The sequence below is a fragment of the Hypanus sabinus genome, chromosome X1 (assembly GCF_030144855.1).
Source record: "Hypanus sabinus isolate sHypSab1 chromosome X1, sHypSab1.hap1, whole genome shotgun sequence".
Taxonomy (NCBI): domain Eukaryota; kingdom Metazoa; phylum Chordata; class Chondrichthyes; order Myliobatiformes; family Dasyatidae; genus Hypanus; species Hypanus sabinus.
Window position 1 is genome coordinate 34,504,088 of NC_082738.1, and position 18,728 is coordinate 34,522,815.

Below are 18,728 nucleotides of genomic sequence, written 5' to 3' on the forward strand. Positions count from 1 at the left end.
TTCTCTTTCTCTGTGCACTGGATGTTGGTCTTTTTTTTATTGGGTTCTCTCAGTTTTCTTGCTTTGCAGCTGCTTGTAAGAAGACAAATCTCAAGGTTGTATAATTTATGAATTCTTTGATAATAAAGGTACTTTGCATCTTGAAAGGCTCTAAAAATAAACGAGAGAATTTTAGGCCGGTGAGCCGGATATCAGTAATGGGAAAGTTATTGGAAGGTATTCTAAGGGACCAGATATATAAGTATTTGGATAGACAGGGACTGATTAAGGATAGTCAGCATGGCTTTGTGCATGGTAGGTAAAGTCTAACCAATCTTAAAAAGATTTTTGAGTAAGTTACCAGGAAAGTTGATGAAGACATCAATATGGAATTTATTAAGGCATTTGACAAGATTCCGCATGGCAGGTTGGTCAAGCAGGTTCAGTTGAGGTAGTTCAACTGAAGATGAGGTAGTAAATTGGATTAGACATGTGGGAAAAGCCAGAGAATGATAGTAGATAGTTGCCCCTTAGACCAAAGGCCTGTGATTAGTGGAATGCCACAGGAATTGGTGCCAGGTCCATTGTTGTTTGTCATCTATATCAATTATCATTATCATCCAGATGTGGTTAACTGGATCAGCAAATTTACAGATGACATCAAGATTGGGGGGTGTAATGGACAGTGAGGAAGACTATCAAGGCTTGCAGCAAGATCTGGACCAGCTGGAAAACGGGCTGAAAAATGGCAGAGGGAATTTAATGCAGACAAATGCGAGGTATTGCACTTTGGTAGGACCAACCAAGGTAGGTCTTAAATAGTGAATGGTAGGGCACTGAGGAGTCTGGTAGAACAAAGGGATCTGGGAATACAGGTCCATAGTTTGTTGAAAGTCACGTCATGGGTAGATAGGGTCATAAAGAAAGCTTTTGGCACATTGGCCTTCATAAATCAAAGTATTGAGTACAGGAGATGGGATGTTACATTGAAGATGTGAGGCCTAATTTGGAGTATTGTGTGCAGTTTTGGTCATCTACCTACAGGAAAGATGTAAATAAGGTTGACAGAGTACAGAGAAAATTTACAAGGATGTTTCCAGGAGTACCTGAGTTATAAGGAAAGATTGAATAGGTTAGGACTTTATTGCTTGGAAAGTAGAAGATTGAGAGGAGATTTGATATAGGAATACAAAATTATGAGAATTATAGATAGGGTAAACGCAAACAGGCTTTTTCCACTGAGGTTGGGTGGTACTATAATTAGAGGTCATGGGTTAAGGGTGAAAAGTTGAAGGGGAATTTAAGGGGCAACTTCGTCACTCAGAGGGTTGGGAGAGTATGGAACAAGCTGCCAGTGCAAGTGCTGCATGCAAGCTTGATTTTAACATTTAAGAGGAGTTTGGATTGATACATGGACAGTAGGGATATGGAGGACTATGGTCCCAGTGCAGGTTGATGGGAGTAGGTAGTCTAAATGGTTTGGCATGGACTAGATGGGATGAAGAGCCTGTTTCTGTGCTGTACTTCTCTATGACTATGTGCCTCTATGACTCACTGAGCAATGAGGAAAGAGAAGTCAGTAATTTCCCTCTTAAACTGAAGTTTGGTGGTAAAACATTGAGGACCTTAAATTTGCTTGTTAAAGTACCTCTTAAGATCTGTTTTTCTTTGAAGTTAGTGGAAGCATTTTTGTCAAGAGGGTAAATCCATATTGGCTAGATGAAGTCAAACGGATGGTACCAATCAATGATTTATTTTATCATGCTGTGTTACCGCTGAATTTCCACAGTAGGTTCAAGTTCAAATTTAATTGTCATTCAACCAAACAGCCAAATGAAACAACATTCCTCTGGGCACAAGGTGCAAAACACAGTACCAACAGTCACACACAGCACAAAGTGAGTAATAGAGGGAAGTGCCGACAGTAGGGGCCTACCCACACCCCTGCACAGAATCCAATGGTGCCTCTGCTCTCCCCCACACTGCTTCCTGCATCTCCTTCCATGGATGGCTGCAACAGGTGACCTTGTGGCGTGAGTGCATGGTTTCCACAATAACCAAGGCCACACAGTTTCCCGCCACCGGTCTCGTCAATGAACCAGTGCGCTGGACTTGCCAAAAGTTCAACAGGGTCTTGAGATCACAAGAAAAATATCCGAGACAATCATTTGCACTGTTTGTTTGGGTTTGTGTATTTGGGTATGTGATCCTCCACAATATTCCACGTGGAATTTTAAACTGGATATGGCAGGTCAAGTTGCGAGCTTGACATCAACCTGGCACGGATGGAGAGAGCGCTTGGGAGCGGTCTGTCACCAGATCGAACTCGGGAACCTCTGTTCTCGAGCCCAGCACTGATCTCACTCTGCCATCAGCTGACCTGGTTGGACTGGTTCGACCAGTTCTGAAAAAAACTGTAACGTAACCTCTTGTTTTAATGAATAGCATTTTCGATGGAGAAAGCACTTCAGTACTCTTCATAAAATTATCCCTCACTCCAGAAGTAAGTAGTTACTATTCTTTGAAGAACTAGCAAGAACAATAGAGCTGCTGAAATTATTGCTAGACAAGGAGAAAACAGCATTTTGACATGCATACAAAATAGTCTGTGCCAGCATCAGGTCAGAAGTTAAGATTTTTAATTTTAAGGAGAACATACCACTTGGGAAATGCATGTAGTGAAATTGTATCTTGCTGGATAGAAAACATACTGGCGTGGTGTTGTAAGATCCTACCAACATACTTTGAGAACCTGAAAAACCAAACAAATCCGGAAATAAACTGGTTTCAGTCAAAGTGAAATTAATTTGTCAGGTTGTTGTAAAATTCCAGCAGCTTTCAGGGCAGCTGGTGAAAAAACTTATAATAAAACAGAGAGAGCCTGAGGCGCATCCTGATGACGGATATCGACTTAAAACTTTGACTGTTTATTTTCCCCCACAGTGCTGCCTGACCTGCTGAGTTCCTCCAGCATTTTGTGTGTTGATCTAGATTTCCAGCTGTATTAGGAAATTGATGGCACAAAAGGAGATTAACTAACATGCCCAAACCAAGGAACAAAAACCCATTCACCTTAATCCCATTTTCAAGCGCAGTGGATTGAGGCTCTTCAGGTACTCATCTGGGTACTGTCTAAATGCAGTGAGGGTTTCTGTTTCCCCCACATTTTTAGCTAGTGAGTTCCAGACCCCCACCACTTGTTAAGAGAAACTTCCACTCTCTTCTAATGCTGCTATTTAACTTAAATCTTTATCCCCTAGTTGCGTGCCTGTCTGCTCAAGGAAATAGGATCCTTTTTGTTTATTGGTCTTGGACGCTGATAATTTTACACACCTTAATTAAATCTCTCCTGAGCCTTTCTTCATTCCAAAAAAAATTTCCCAACCTAGTCATTTTATGCAGTAACTGAATTTCAACAGCCATGGCAACAATGACGTAAATCTTGCCTGCATCTTTCTTGATGCTATCACATCTTTTCTACAACGTGCAGGCCAAAACTGTACTCAGTTTTAAAGCAAATAATGATAAATTACATTCATATCAAACCTATCCAGTTTTAAAAATGGAAGTACTTCTTATTAAAATGTTGTAAAACATCATTGCCCTCTGGTGGAGAGCACACACAAAATCAACTTAAAACAAGCTGGTTTCAGCACATTGTATTTTGAATTGCAGAAGTAAGGTAATGCACTTAAAATGCTGGAGGGACTCAGCAGGTCAGATAGCATCTATGGAAATGAATAAACAGTTGACGTTTCAGGCCAAGACCCTTCTTCAGGACTGGAAAGGAAGGGGGAAGACGCCAGAATAAAGGGGGGAGGGGGAGAGAGAAGGAGGGTAGGAAAAGGGCTGGACAAACAGGAATCTGATAGGAGAGAAGAGTGAATCATGGGAGAACAGGAAAGAGGAGGGGACCCAAATAGGCAGGAGAGAAGATGTAAGAGGTCAGAAGGAGACAGAGAGATCGAGAAAAGGGAGGGCAGTGTCAGAAATGGACCAAGTGAATTTAAGGGCAGGGTGGAAGTTGGAGGCAAAGTCGATGAAATTGACAAGCTCAGCATGGTGCATGAAGCAGCACCAATTCAGTTGTCAATGTAGTGGAGGAAGGGTTGGGCTGTATAACTGGAGAAGGCCTGGAATATGGACTGTTCTATGTAGCCAATGAAAAGGCAGGCGTAGCTAAGGGCCCATCCGAGGACCCATGACTTAAGTCTGGAGAAAGTTGGAGAAGCCAAAGGAGAAGTTGTTGAGGGTAAGGACCAGTACTGCCAGATGGAGGAGGGTGGAGTGGAGGGGTACTGGTTGGTTCGTTTGTTAAGAAAGAAGTGGAGAGCTTTAAGGCCTTCTTGATGGGGATAGAAGTGTGTAGGGAACTGAATATCCATGGTGAAGATGAGACGGTCAGGACCAGGGAATTGAAAGTTACTGAAGAAATCGAGAGCATGAGAAATGTTGCAGATGTAGGTGGGGAGGGACTGGACCACAGGGGAGAGAATGGAACTGAGATATGAGGACATGTGTTCAGTGGGGCAGGAGCAGTCAGAAACACCCGAACAGTCTGGTTTGTGGATCTTGGGTAGGAGATAGAAGTGAGCAGTGTGGGATAAAGGAACTATGAGTCTTGTGGCAGTGGATGGGGGTTCTCCAGAGTGGATGAGGTCAGTGATGGTGTCAGAGACAATTTTCTGATGGTCTGGAGAGGGGTCCTCTTCAAGGGGTTAGTATGAGGAGGTGTCTGAGAGTTGTCACCACACTTTATCTGTAGGCTTGATGGTATGTTTGGGATTGGTGTGGAGAGAATAGAACAAAGACCATTACAGCACAGTACAGGCCCTTTGATGCATGATGTTGTGCCGACCTTTTAACCTACTCCAAGATCAATCCAACCCTTCCTCTGACACAGCCCTCTATTTTTCTATCATCCATGTGCCTATCTAAGAATCTCCTAAACGTCCCCAATGTATCTGGCTCTACCACCACCCTGGCAGTGCGTTCCATGTACCTATCATTCTCTTTCCTCCAAACAATTTTAAAATTTGCCCTCTCATACTAGCCATTTCCACCCTGGGAAAAAGTCTCTAACTGTCCCCTCAATCTATGCCTTTTATCATCTTACACAACTCTATCAAGTCACCTCTCATCCTCCTTCACTCCAAAGAAAAAGCTCCAGCTCACTCAACCTTTCCTCATAAGACATACTCTCTAATCCAAGTAATGTCAACTAAAGAAGGTTAATGCACCATACATATATCCTATCTGACTGTGGAGACTTATCTATCTTAATGTATCTCAAAAGTGCAGCACAACCTCTTTCTTAATGTTGACATGTTTGCAGCATATCACCCTGTTTTACATTGTCCTCACACTTGTCAAGGTCTCTCTTACTGGTGAATACTACAGCAAAGTATTCAAAGTTCAAAGTAAACTTTATTATCAGAGCACATACATGTCATCACATACAACCCTGAGATTCTTTTCCCTGCGGGCAGACTTAGCAAATCTATAGAATAGTAACTTTAAACAGGATCAATGGACAACAAACTGTGCAAATGCAGGTATAAATAAATAGCAATAAATAATGAGCATGAAGTAACAAGATAAAGAGTCCTTAAAGTGAGACCATCGGTTGTGGGACTCTCGCTTTGGCAGTCTGAGGTACCCACCTGCTTCAAGCAGGCTTCATTTGTACTGGTGCTTAAGAAGAACATGGTAACCTGCCTCAATGACTACTGTCCAGTAGCACTTAGATCCACAGTGATGAAGTTTTTGGAGGATGGTGATAAAGCATATTGACTCCTCAAAGGTTCAAAGTTACAATTTAATGTCAGAGAAATGCATACGATACACATCCTGAAATGCTTTTTCGTCACAACCATCCATGAAAACAGAGGAGTGTCCCAAAGAATGAACGACAGTTAAATGTTAAAACCCCAAAGTCCCCTCCAATTCCCCCCTCCCACGTGTAAGCAGAAGCAAGCAACAATGTGCTTAACAGTGTGCTTAACCCTCTGCTTTAACTCACTTACACTTACAACCGTGTGGCTATATACAGCTCCAATGCCATATTTAAGTTTGCCGATGACATCACTGTCGTAGGCTGAATCAAAGGTGGTGATGAATCAGTAAAAAGGAGGGAGATTGAAAATCTGACTGAGTGATGCCACAATAATAACCTCTCACTCAACATCAGCAAGCCCTAGCTCCTGATTATTGACTCTATGGGGAGGAAACCAGAGGTCCGTGATCCAGTCCTCATCGGGGGATCAGAGGTGGAGAGGGTCAGCAACTTTAAATTCCTCAGTGTTATCATTTCAGAGGACCTGTCCTGGACCCAGCAAATAAGTGCAATTATGGAAAAAGCACAGCAGCACCTCTACTTCCTTAGGAGTTTGTGAAAATTTGGCATGACATCTAAAACTTTAACAAAAATCTATAGATGTGTGGTGGAGAATATATTGACTGGCTGCATCACAACCTGGTATACCCTTGAATGGAAAATCCTACAAAAAGTAGTGGACACAGCCCAGTCCATCGTGTGTAAGGCCCTCCCCACCATTGAGCACATCTACACAAAACATTGTTGCAGGAAAGTAGCATCCATCATCAGGGACCCCCACCACCCAGGTCATGCTCTCTTTTCACTGCTGCCATCAGGAAGAAGGTACAGGAGCCTCAAGACCCACACTGCCATGTTCAGGAACAGTTATTACCCCTCAACCATCAAGCTCTTGAGCCAAAGGGGACAACTTCACTTGCCACTGAACTGTTCCCACAACCTATGGACTCACTTTCAAGGACTCTTCATCTCGTGTTCTTGATATTTATTTATTATTATTATTTCTTTCTCTGTATTTGCACAGTTTGTGCCTTTTGCACACTGGTTGAACCCCCAAGTTGGTGTGCTATTTCATTGATTCTATTATGGTTATTAGTCTGTTATGGATTTATTGAATATCAAATATTGCCCTCAAGAAAATGACATATATGTACTTTGATATTTACTTTGACTTTGACAATAGAATACTCCCAATAGAGTGATTGTTCCCTTCCTGTTACTGACTTGCACCCACACTGACTCAGTAGACAATCCCTCTACAACATTGTCCCTTTCTGCAGCTGTGATACTCTCCCTGATCAGCAATGCCACACCCCCACCTATTTTACCTCCCTCCTTGTCCCTTTTGAAACATTTAAACCCCAGAACATTCATCAGGCATTCCTATCCCTGTGACAGTTGAGTCTCTGTAATGTCTTATTTCCATGCATTGACCCACGCTCTAAGTTCATCACCCATGTTCCTGATACTTCTTGTATTCATGTAGATGCACTTTAACCCACCTCACTCACTGCAATTACGTAATCATATCCTATCAACTGCCTACCTTTCCTCGCAGCCTCTCTACATGTTGCATTCTATCACTTTGACTCCCATCCCCCTGCCAAATTACTTTAAACCCTCATCAACAGCTCTAGCAAACCTGGCCACAAGGATATTGGTCCCCCTCGGGTTCAGATATAACTCCTTGCAATGCCTGCTTATACCCTTTTCCTCTCCTGAAAGTCACCCAGCTGCCTGCCTCCTTGCAAGTTAGGTGTGATCACCTCTCTGTAGATTTTATCTCTCTCCTCATTATCCTGAATGATCTGCAGGTCACTCAGCTGCAGCTCCAGTTCCCTAAAAAGGTTTGTAAGAAATGGATGCACTTGGTGCAGTTGTAACAATCATGGACACAGGAGGTCTCCCAGCTCTCCCACATCTTGCATGAAGAGATGAAGAGCACACCACTGTTCTGGGAACCACTCTCACTAATCCAGCTAAAGAAAATGAAAGTTGACAGAAACCTCAACCTCTCTTGCCATAGCCTCTTGAGACAAAGCTTCAGTTCCCCATTCTAACCCAGTCCAACTCGCACTATGGCTGCTCTGCTTAAACCTGCCTTCCTTTTATTGGCCTGTAACTTGCAGGTTGAGTCGGTGGTGAGGAAGGCAAGTGCAATATTTTATCATTCATTTCAAGAGGTCTAGAATACAAGAGAAAGGACTTGATGCTGACACTTTATAAGGCCTCACCTTGAGTATTGTGAACAGCCACAGCAGGGACAACATAAGACCAATAAGACATAAGAGAAGAATTAAGCCATTCAGTCCATAAGACCATAAGACATAGGAGCAGAATTAGGCCATTTGGCCCATCAAGCCAGTTCCGCCATTCAATCATGGCTGATCCTTTTTCCCCTTCCTCAGCCACACTCCCAATTTCTTCCTGTAACTTTTGATGCCATATCCAATCAAGGTCCTATCAATCTCTGCCTTAAGTACACCCAATGACCTGACTTCCACAGCTGCCCGTGGTAATAAATTCCACAAATTCATTACCCTCTGGCTAAAGAAGTTTCTCTGCATCTCTATTTTAAATGGACGCACCTCTATCCTGAGGCTGTGCCCTTTTGTCCTAGACTCCCCCACCATGGGAAACATCCTTTCCACATCTACTCTGTCTAGGCCCTTCAACATTAGAAATGTTTCAATGAGATTTGGCCTTATCCTTCTAAATTCCAGTAAGTACAGACCCAGAGCCATCAAATATTCCTCATATGATAAACTCTTCATTCCTGGAATCATCCTTGTGAACCTCCTCTGGACCCTCTCCAATGCCAGCACATCTTTTCTAAGATGAGGAGCCCAAAACTGTTCACAATAGTCAAGGTGAGGCCTCACCAATGCCTTATAAATCCTCAGCATCACATCCTTGTTCTTGTATTCCAGACCTCTTGAAATGAATGCTAACATTGCATTTGCCTTCCTCACCACCGACTTGACCTGCAAGTCAAGTTAACCTTTAGGGTGTTCTGCACCAGGACTCCCAAGTTCCTTTAAATCTCAGATTTTTTGATTTTCTCCCCATTTAAAAAATAGTCTGCACATTTATTTCTACTACCAAAGTGCATGACTATGCACTTTCCAACATTGTATTTCATTTACTACTTTCTTGCCCATTCTCCTAATCTGTATAAATCCTTCTGCATCCTACCTGTTTCCTCAATACTACTTGCCCCTCCACCAATCTTTGTATCATCTGCAAACTTGGCAACAAAGTCATCTATTCCATCATCTAAATCATTGATATACAGCATAAAAAAATTGTCCCAACACCGACTCCTGAGGAACACCACTAGTCACTGGCACCAAGTACTCCAAAACAGCATCCTTAACAATTGACTCCAACACCTTCCCAACCACTGAGGTCAGGCTAACTGGTCTATAATTTCCTTTCTGCTGCCTTCCTCCTTTCTTAAAGAGTGGAGTGATATTTGCAATTTTCCAGTCCTCTGGCACCATGCCAGAGTCCAATGATTTTTGAAGGATCATTACTAATGTCTCCACAGTCTCTGCCACTACCTCTTTCAGAAACCTAGGATACAGTTCATCTGGTCCAGCTGACTTACGTACCCTTAGGTCTTTCAGATTTTTGAGCACCTTCTCCCTTGTAACAGTAATTGCACTCACTTCTCCTCCCTCACACCCTTCAACACCTGGCACACTGCTAATGTCTTCCACAGTGAAGACTGATGCAAAATACTCATTTAGTTCATCTGCCATCTCCTTGTTCCCCCATTATTAATTCTCCATTCTTGTTTTCTAGTGGTCCCATATCCACCCTCATCTCTCTTTTATTTTTTTTACATACTTGAAAAAGCTTTTACTATCCATTTTGATATTGTTTACTAGCTTAATTTTTGCTTTGTTGTATGCCCTCTCTTTTGCTTTTACATTAGCTTTGACCTCCCTTGTCAGCCACAGTTGTACTATTTTGCTATTTGATTATTTCTTCATTTTTGGAATACATCGATCCTGTACCTTCCTCATTTTCCCAGAAACTCACGCCATTGCTGCTCTGCTGTCATCCCTGCCAGCATCTCCTTCCAATTTGCTCTGGCCAACTCCTCTCTCATCCCACTGTAATTTCCTTTACTCCACTGAAATACTGCAACATCAGACTTTACTTTCTCCCTTTCAAATTTCAAGTTGAACTCAATCATATTGTGATCACTGGCTTCCAAGGGTTCTTTTACCTTAAGCTTCCTAATGCTTTTTTTACTATTCATCTTATCCTGAGTCCCTTCACTCTGGTTCATTACATAACACCAAATCCAGTATGACTGATCTCCTAGTAGACTCAATGGCAAGCTGCTGTAAAAAGCCATTGTGTAGGCATTCAACAAACTCACTTGCTTGAGGTCCATTTCCAACCTGATTTTCCCAATTGACCTGCATGTTGAAATCTCCCATGACTACCATAACATTGCCCTTTTGACTTGCCTTTTCTATTTCCTGTTGTAACCTGTGGTCCACATCCCAGCCATTGTTGGGAGGCCTGTATATAACTGCCATCATCGTCCTTTTACCCTTACAGTTTCTTAACTCAACCCACAAGGATTTAACATCTTGCGATCCTATGTCACATCTTTCTACTGATTTGATGCCTTTCTTTACCAGCAGAGCCACACCACCCCCTCTGCTGACCTTCCTATCCCTCTGATACAACGTGTAACCTTAGACATTAGCTCCCAGCTACAACCATCCTTCAGCCATGATTCAGTGATGTCCACAACATCTGTAAAAGTACAACAAAATCATCCACCTTATTTCTTATACTCTGTGCATTGAGATATAATGTTTTGAGCACTGTATTTGCTACCCCTTTTTGATTCTGCATCCCTAATGTTTTGATACTCAGCCTGTTGGCTGCAACTAAGTCCCATCACCTGCATCCCCTTCCTGACAGTCTGACTATTCATCCCATCCTGAGTCCCTTCACTCTGCCCCTGCCAAATTAGCTTAAACCCTCCCCAACAGCTCTAACAAACCTGCCCGCCAGAGGGCACAGTTTTAAGGTGCTTGGATGTAGGTACAGAGGAGATGTCAGGGGTAAGTTATTTATGCAGAGAGTAGTGAGTGCATGGAATGGGCTGCCAGTGATGGTGGTGGAGGTGGATACGATAGGATCTTTTAAGAGATTCCTGGATAGGTACATGGAGCTTAGCAAAATAGAGGGCTAAGGGTAACTCGAGGTAATTTCTAAAGTAAATATATGTTTGGCACAGCATTGTGGACCAAAGGGCCTGTATTGTGCTGTAGGTTTTCTATGTTTCTAAATATCGCACCCTGGCACCTGGGAGGCAATATACCATCCGGGTGTCCCATTCATGTCCACAGAATCTCCTCTCTGTTCCTCTGACTATTCAGTTCCCTATTACTACCGCTCTCCTCTTCTCCCTCATTCCCTTCTGCACCATGGACCCATGCTCAGTGCCAGTAACCTGATCTCCGTGGCATTCCCCTGGGAGGTCATCCCTCATGACAGTATCCAAAATCGTATGCTTATTATTGAGGGAAATGGCCACAGGGCTGCTCTGCACTAACTGCCTATTCACATTTCCATTTCTCCTGACAGTCATCCAACTACTCGCCTCCTGCGACTCTGGGTGACTACTTCCCTGTAACTCTAATCAATTGTCTCCTCACTCTCCTGTACAAGCTGAAGGTCATCCATCTGCTGCTCCAGATCCCCAATACAAGGAGCTGCAGCCGGATGCACTTTGCACAGATGTAGTTCCCTGGGAGACTCTAGGTTTCCCAGGACTCCAACATCTAGCATGAAGAACACACAACTACCATTGATTACACTAGATACAGTAAAAGGGAAAAAAGGAACCTTAACAGAAGCTCACCCAAAGCCAACACCTCTTTCGAGCCGAAGCTTTCATTGAGTCTACTCTGCCATTTGATCATGGCTGATTTATTACCCCTCTTAACCCCATTCTCCTGTCCTCTCCCTATAGCCTTTGAAGCCCTTACTAATCAAGAACCTATCAACATCCAGTTTAAATATACTTGGCCTCCACAGTCATCTTTGTCAGTCATCGCCACCCTCTGACTGACAAAATTCCTTCTCATCTCTGCTGTAAAAGGAAGGCTGTGCCCTCTGGACCTAGACTTCCCACTATAGGAAACATCCTCTATACACCCACTCTATCTAGGCCTTTCAATATTGAATAGGTTTTAATAAGATCACCCCTCATTCTTCTCAATTCTAGTAAGTACAGGCTCAGAGCCATCAAAAGCTGCTCGCACCTTAACCCTTTCATTCCCAGGATCATTCTCATGAACCACCTCAGGACCCTCTCCAATGCCAACACATTCTTTCTTAGATAAGGTGCCCAAAGCTGCTCACGATACTCCAAATGCAGTCTGACCGGTGCCTATAAAGCCTCAGCATTAACACCTTTGCTTTTACACTGCAGTCCTCGGGAAATGAATGCTAACACTGCATTTTCCTTCCTTATCACTGACTCAACCTGCAAGTTAACCTTTAGGGAATCCTGCCAGATTTCTGAATTTACTCCCTATTTAGAAAATATTCTACGCCTTTATTCCTTTTACTAAAGTGCATGACCATACAATCCCCTAAACTATTCCATCTGCCACTTCTTTGTCCATTCTTGTAATCTGTCTAATTCCTTCTACAGACTCCCTGCTTCCTCAGCACTACCAGACCCTCCACCTATCTTCGTAAGATCCACAAACTTTGCCACAATGTCATCAAGTCTGTCATCCAAATCATTGACATATAACGTGAAAAGAATTGGTCCCAACACTGACCCCTGTGGAACACGACTAGTCGCTGACAGCCAACCAGAAAAAGTTCCCTTTATTCCTATTCTTTGTCTCCTGCCAGGCAGCCAATCTTTTATCCTTGTTAGTAACTTTCCAGTAATATCATGGACTCTTATCTTGTTTAACAGCCTCACGTGCGGAACATTGTCAAAGGCCTTCTGAGAATCCAAGTAAACAACATCCACTGATTCTCCTTTGTCTATCCTGTCTGTTTCCTCAAAAAATTCCAGTTTAAAAGTACTTGGAGCTTGTTGGCTTGCTCTTCACAGAGGAGCTGGACTATACTCTGTAAAGGGCAATATTTAAGTGTTTGTTCATATTTTTAAGTTACTTTAAAACAAAGAAAACTCAGATAACCTTAATTCATATGTCTTTGGAACATGGGAGGAAACTGGAGCACCCAAGCAAGCCCATGCAGTCATGGGGAGAACGTACAAACTCCTTACAGACAGCAGCAGGAATTAAACCCAGATCACTGATGCTGTAAAGCTTTGTGCCAACTGCTACCCTACTGTGCTGCCCATCTGGGCCCTGCCCAGCCTTTTGATGGCATCAGGAACAGTCCTTGTGCTAGTTTCATTCAGTGGTCAATGCCCAATGGACAATAGGCTCTGTTTTGGCAATCCCAGAGTTCCCTAGCAGGGTATCCATCATTTTCATTGGCACTGGACCATATATCATCCCCAGTACCTTACATAAAGTCTGCTTTCCCCTCCAAGATATCACCACTAGCAGCCCAACATGCCTGATCCACACTACAAAAAGTATCTTGGGCATACCAGCTAACCACACCTTCATCAGGATCCCGTCCCTAGAATCCTCCTTGATTTCCTCTGGGTGGCTGTTACAGCTTAGGGGACTGTACCTCACACAGATGAGGTGGGGAGGAAGTCTAGTTCTGCTACCTGTTTCCCTGCAGGGCTTACACCCCCACCCCTACAAGTTTCCAATCCTTTCAGCCTCCCAAAAGTCTTCCTCTGCACAGCCAGCAACTTTAAAGTATATAAGAATTTTTTTTTTCCTTTCCAGGAATAGATTTCTTGTCTCTTGCCCACCAACAATTCTTAAACAAAAGCAACCTCCCTTTCCTCCTCCATCTCTTCTTGCCACTGAATTGCCACAGTTCTTTACATTGATCACTCAGCGTGTGATAGGACAGGTTTTTTAAAATGCCTCATGAATTTGCTTCCCAAGCTTGCACAGGGACTATGCTGATATCTGCATTATTCCAATTTTAATTTATGTGCTGCAAATAGAGTTGTAATCTGTGTCGAGCAAAGTTTTATTCCTTACTCATTTCCCCCTTGTGCTAGGCCACTTGCTCCACACCTGAATTCACTTGGCTAACGTGCCGTAGCATTTTGTGAACGTGTGCAGCCTAGGCATGAGGAATTGCAAGCACACTTCTGTCAATTGGGGAATGGATTTCAAATGTATTCTTGAAGCAAATGATCACTTCATTCTCCAGAGCAGCTAACCAGCAGCAGAGGAGTTGAAGGAACTAATCTGATCCCTTAACTTGGTGACAAAACCTCCATCCAGACTGCAGGGCCTTCATGTGGATGTCTGGAGGAGAAACTCTTGAATCTCATTATTTCCTGGATTCTGTAGAGGTGACAGACTGGAGAAACACAAATACAACTGCACTATTCAGGAAAGTGGGAAACTGTGAGCCAGCTAAGGCAACATCTGTTATTAGGAGTGTACAATGGCTTCCTCGGTGGACATCTTCCAGATAGCTCATAAAAATGTCTATTTTACTTCTTTTATGTCTGTTTTTCACCTTTACTGTGCTTCTGAGACTGTTAGAGCCTGTTTTTTACAGTTTGGAGATCGTTTGAGTGATCCAACACTTTGCTTTCTCTGAGAAGATTCTTGGAAAAGAGTGCATACTCGGACGGCCTCAATGCGAAGAAACTTTGAGACTGGGCTTGAGGCGATGACTCCATTTCATCACTTAAAGCATTCATTACTCGCTGATTAAAGCATCGAGGAAGGTTGAGACAACGAGGCGAATGCGAAAGGTGAGTGAGAGTTTCAGCGCCGACTGGCTGCCTTTTGATCGGCGCTGGAGAAGTGATCTGGGAGCAGCTTATCGGTGTGTGGCTCGCTGTGGCAGGCGGGTAGGGCTCTGCCTCGTGTGGTGTCTGTCTCTTTTAATGAAATCGGTGATATCAGAGGATGGTATCGTGGTTCTGTGTTTATGGATTGGACTACTGTATTGCATTTATGGCCTGTGGACTTTTTCAGAGTTATGGTTTTCTTTTTATTGCCTGTTCCTTTTCCATTCTATTGTGTGGGGAGAGGGTGTTTGGGGATTGATAGTCTGTGGTGTTCTGTTAGTTTTTTGTGCAGGGAAGGGATTATTTTTTGGGGGTTGATGTTCCTGTTCTATTTTGTGCGGGGGAAGGGGGCAGGAGGGTTTTGGGGTTGTGTGGATTTGATGGCTCTCTCTGAACGATTTTTTTGTTCTTTGTTTCGTGGCTATCTGGAGAAGATGAATTTCAGAGTTGTATAGGGATACATGCTTTAATAATAAATAAACCTTTGAAAATTCTGGTATCCATTACTAAGAAAGTAATAGCAGGGCATTTAGAAAATGATAAGACAATCAAACAATGTCAACAATGTTTAATGAAGAGGAAACAGGTTTGATAAATTTACTTATGCTCTTTGAGGATATAACCAACAGACTGGCAAAGGGGGAACGTATTTGGATTTCCAGAAGGCATTTGATAAGGTGCCTACGTAAAAGATTACTACACAAGAGTACATGTGTTGTAATAATATATTGGCATGATATTGGCTAGCTAACAAAAAGCACAGAGTTCAAATAAATGGGTCATTTTTGATTGGGAAGAGTAAGAAATGAATCTTATTAAAACAGTGTAAAGTTCTGAAGGGAATGAACAGTGTGACAGGGGGTATGTAGAACTAGGGGAATTCAAAGTCAAAGTTGAGTTTATTGCCACATGCACAAGTACATGTATGCACAGATGCAATGAAAAACATGGAGCAGCATCATAGGCACATAGTATCAGATAAGCAGCATTCATAAGCAAATCATAAATATCAATTATACACAACTGTTACAAAAAGGAAAACAATTAGAACAAAACAAAGAAAAAACAAGTCCATTGTAGTACAGAGTGGTCATGGTGTTTCTGTACTGAGGTGGTGATCAGGTTGTGCCAGTTGGTTCAGGAACTGAATGATTGAAGGGAAGTAGCTGTTCCTGAACCTGGTGGTGTGGGACTTCAGGCTTCTGTACCTCCTGCCCAATGGGAGCTGTGAGAAGATGGGATGGCCCGGATGGTGGGGATCTCTGATGATGGACGTTGCCTTCTTGAGGCAGCACTTCCTGTAGACACTACCCATGGTGGGGAGGGATCTGCCCGTGATGTATTGGGCAGAGTCCACAGCTCTGCAGCTTCTTACATTCCTGTGCATTCGTATTGCCGTACCAGACCGTGATGCAAACAGTCAGGACACTTCCAACAGTACATCTGTAGAAGTTTGTTAAGAGTGTTTTAAGAAAGTATAGATGCTGGTGTGCCTTTCTTGTGTTTACATCTGTGTGCTGAACTCAAAACAAGGATTTAAAGCTGCTGATCCTCTCCACTGCTATCTACCAAAGTAAATAGGGGCATATTCACTTGCCTTCCCCTTCCTGAAATCAACAATCAGCTGCTTGGTTTTATTAATGTTAAGCTAGAGGTTGTTGTTGCGGCACCACTCAACCAAGCATCCTATCTTGCTCCTGTATGCTTACCCACCTGTGATTTGTCCGATAACAGTGGTGTCAGAGGAGAATTTGTAGATAGCTTTGGAGCTGTGCATAGCCAGACAGTCATGTGTGTATAGGGAGTACAGCAGGGGGCTAAGCACGAGGCCAGGGAGGGGGTGATGTTGATAGCAATCCTCACTGACTGAAGTCAAGGATCCATTTGCAGAGGGAGGTGCAGAGGAGCAAGTCTTGAAGCTTGTTGATGAGTTTGGATAGGATGATTGTGTTGAACACTGAGCTGTAGTTGAGTGAACAGCAACCTGAGGTGTTGTCCAGGTGTTCAGCAGAGCGAAGAGCCAGAAAGATCTCCTTTGTTGTTGTTGCCGTAGGCAAACTGAAGTAAATTCAGGTCATCTCTGAGGCATTTGATTCACACCATAACCAATGTCTCCAACCAATTTCATTATGGCTAATATAAGCACTATGGGGCAGTAGTCATTGAGGCAGATCATGTGCTCTTCTTGTGCACCAGTACAAAAGATATCTTTTTTGAAGCAGATGGGAACCTGAGACTGCAGAAGCAAGAGGTTAAATATGTTTCTAATACTCCAGCCAGTTGATCCACACAGATCTTTAGAACTCGACCAAGTGTGCTATCTGGATCAGATACCTTTCACGGGTTCACCCTCTATCACAGACATTGGCCTCAGAGACTGAGATTATAGGGTCGTTGGAGATGTGTGAATGTGTCATATTTCTCCCTCTCAAAGTGTGCATAAAAGGCATTGAGCTCATCCAAAGTGACGGTTTGTTGCCCCTAATGCCAACTGATTTGCCTTGTAGGAAGTAATATTGTGTAAGCCCTGCTACTGCTGTCAAGCATTCTTCTGTAATTCCAGTTTAGTCTGACGTTGCCACTTTGCACTTGCAATAGTCCTCCAGAGATTATATCTGGATTCCTTATACAATTCTGACGTCAGCCCCAAACTCCACTGATCAAGCCCTCAGTAGATTATTAATCTCCTGTACCCTCCACAGCTTCTAGTTGGAGAAGACTCAATGTTTTTTTAGGTAACACGAGTGAATCTGCAGATGCTGGAAATAAATAAAAACACAAAATGCTGGAAATAAATAAAAACACAAAATGCTGGCAGAACTCAGCAGGCCAGACAGCATCTATGGGAGGAGGTAGTGATGACATTTTGAGCCAAAACCCTTCATCAGGAGTGAAATAACATGGGATGGTGGAGAGGGGATAAGAAGTGGGGGGAGGGATGAAGTAGAGAGCTGGGAAGTGATAGGCTAGAGGGAAATGGGCTAGGGGGAAGGTGGAGAATTATGGGAAATAAAAGAGAAAGAAAGGTAGGGCTAGGGGAGAGAGATTATAGTGAGGGGGGAAAAGAGAGAGAAAGAGAACCAGATTTAAATTATAGATAGGGAGGGGGTAAGGGGGGCAGGGGTATCAACGGAGGTCTGTGAGTTGGATGTTCATGCTGGCAGGTAGGAGGCTACCTAGGCAGGAGATAAAGTATTGCTCCGTCAACCTGCGTGTGGCCTCATCTTGACGGTAGAGGAGGCCATGGACAGACATGTCGGAGTGGGAGTGGTCTGTGGAATTGAAGTGTGTGGCCACAGGGAGATCCCACCACTGCTGGAGGACTGAACGCCGGTGTTCGGCTAAATGGTCTCCCAGTCTGTGGTGGGTCTCCCCAATGTATAAATGGCCACATCAGGAGCACCGGATACAGTATAGCACCTCAGCTGACTCGCAGGTGAAGTGGTGCCTCACCTGAAAGGACTGTCTGGGGCCTGGGATGGTGGTGAGGGAAGAAGTGTTTTTTCAGGTACACACTTGTCCACACACATCCTTATTGAGTCAGTGATGACTGTGACATACTCGTTTAGTTGATGAATTCTTGAACATAGTCCAGTCCACTGACTCAGAGCAATTCTGAACCTCCTCCCCCACATCTGCCATCCAGATATACTGAAATGCCAGCGAAGGATGGCGCGGTAGGCATTATTGATGGTGACATAGCAGTGGTTGAGTGTGTTGGGTCCTTTAGCATTGCAGGTGATGTGTTGAGAGTAGTCAGGCAGAGACTCCTTCAAGCTAACTTCTTTCACTATGATATGACAGGCATTGAGGTATACCACTTTAGATAATGGCACTTTGTTCCTCTAGCTTGATGTCCACCTGAGGTGAGGTTTAGACCAATGAGGAGAACTCCTTTGGTAGGTAGAATGGTCGGCACTTCACTGCCAGGTGTTCCAGTTCATGGGAGCAGGAATGGGGCAAGACCCCCAAGTCCATGCACCACAACAAGTTTATTGGAAAGCAAGT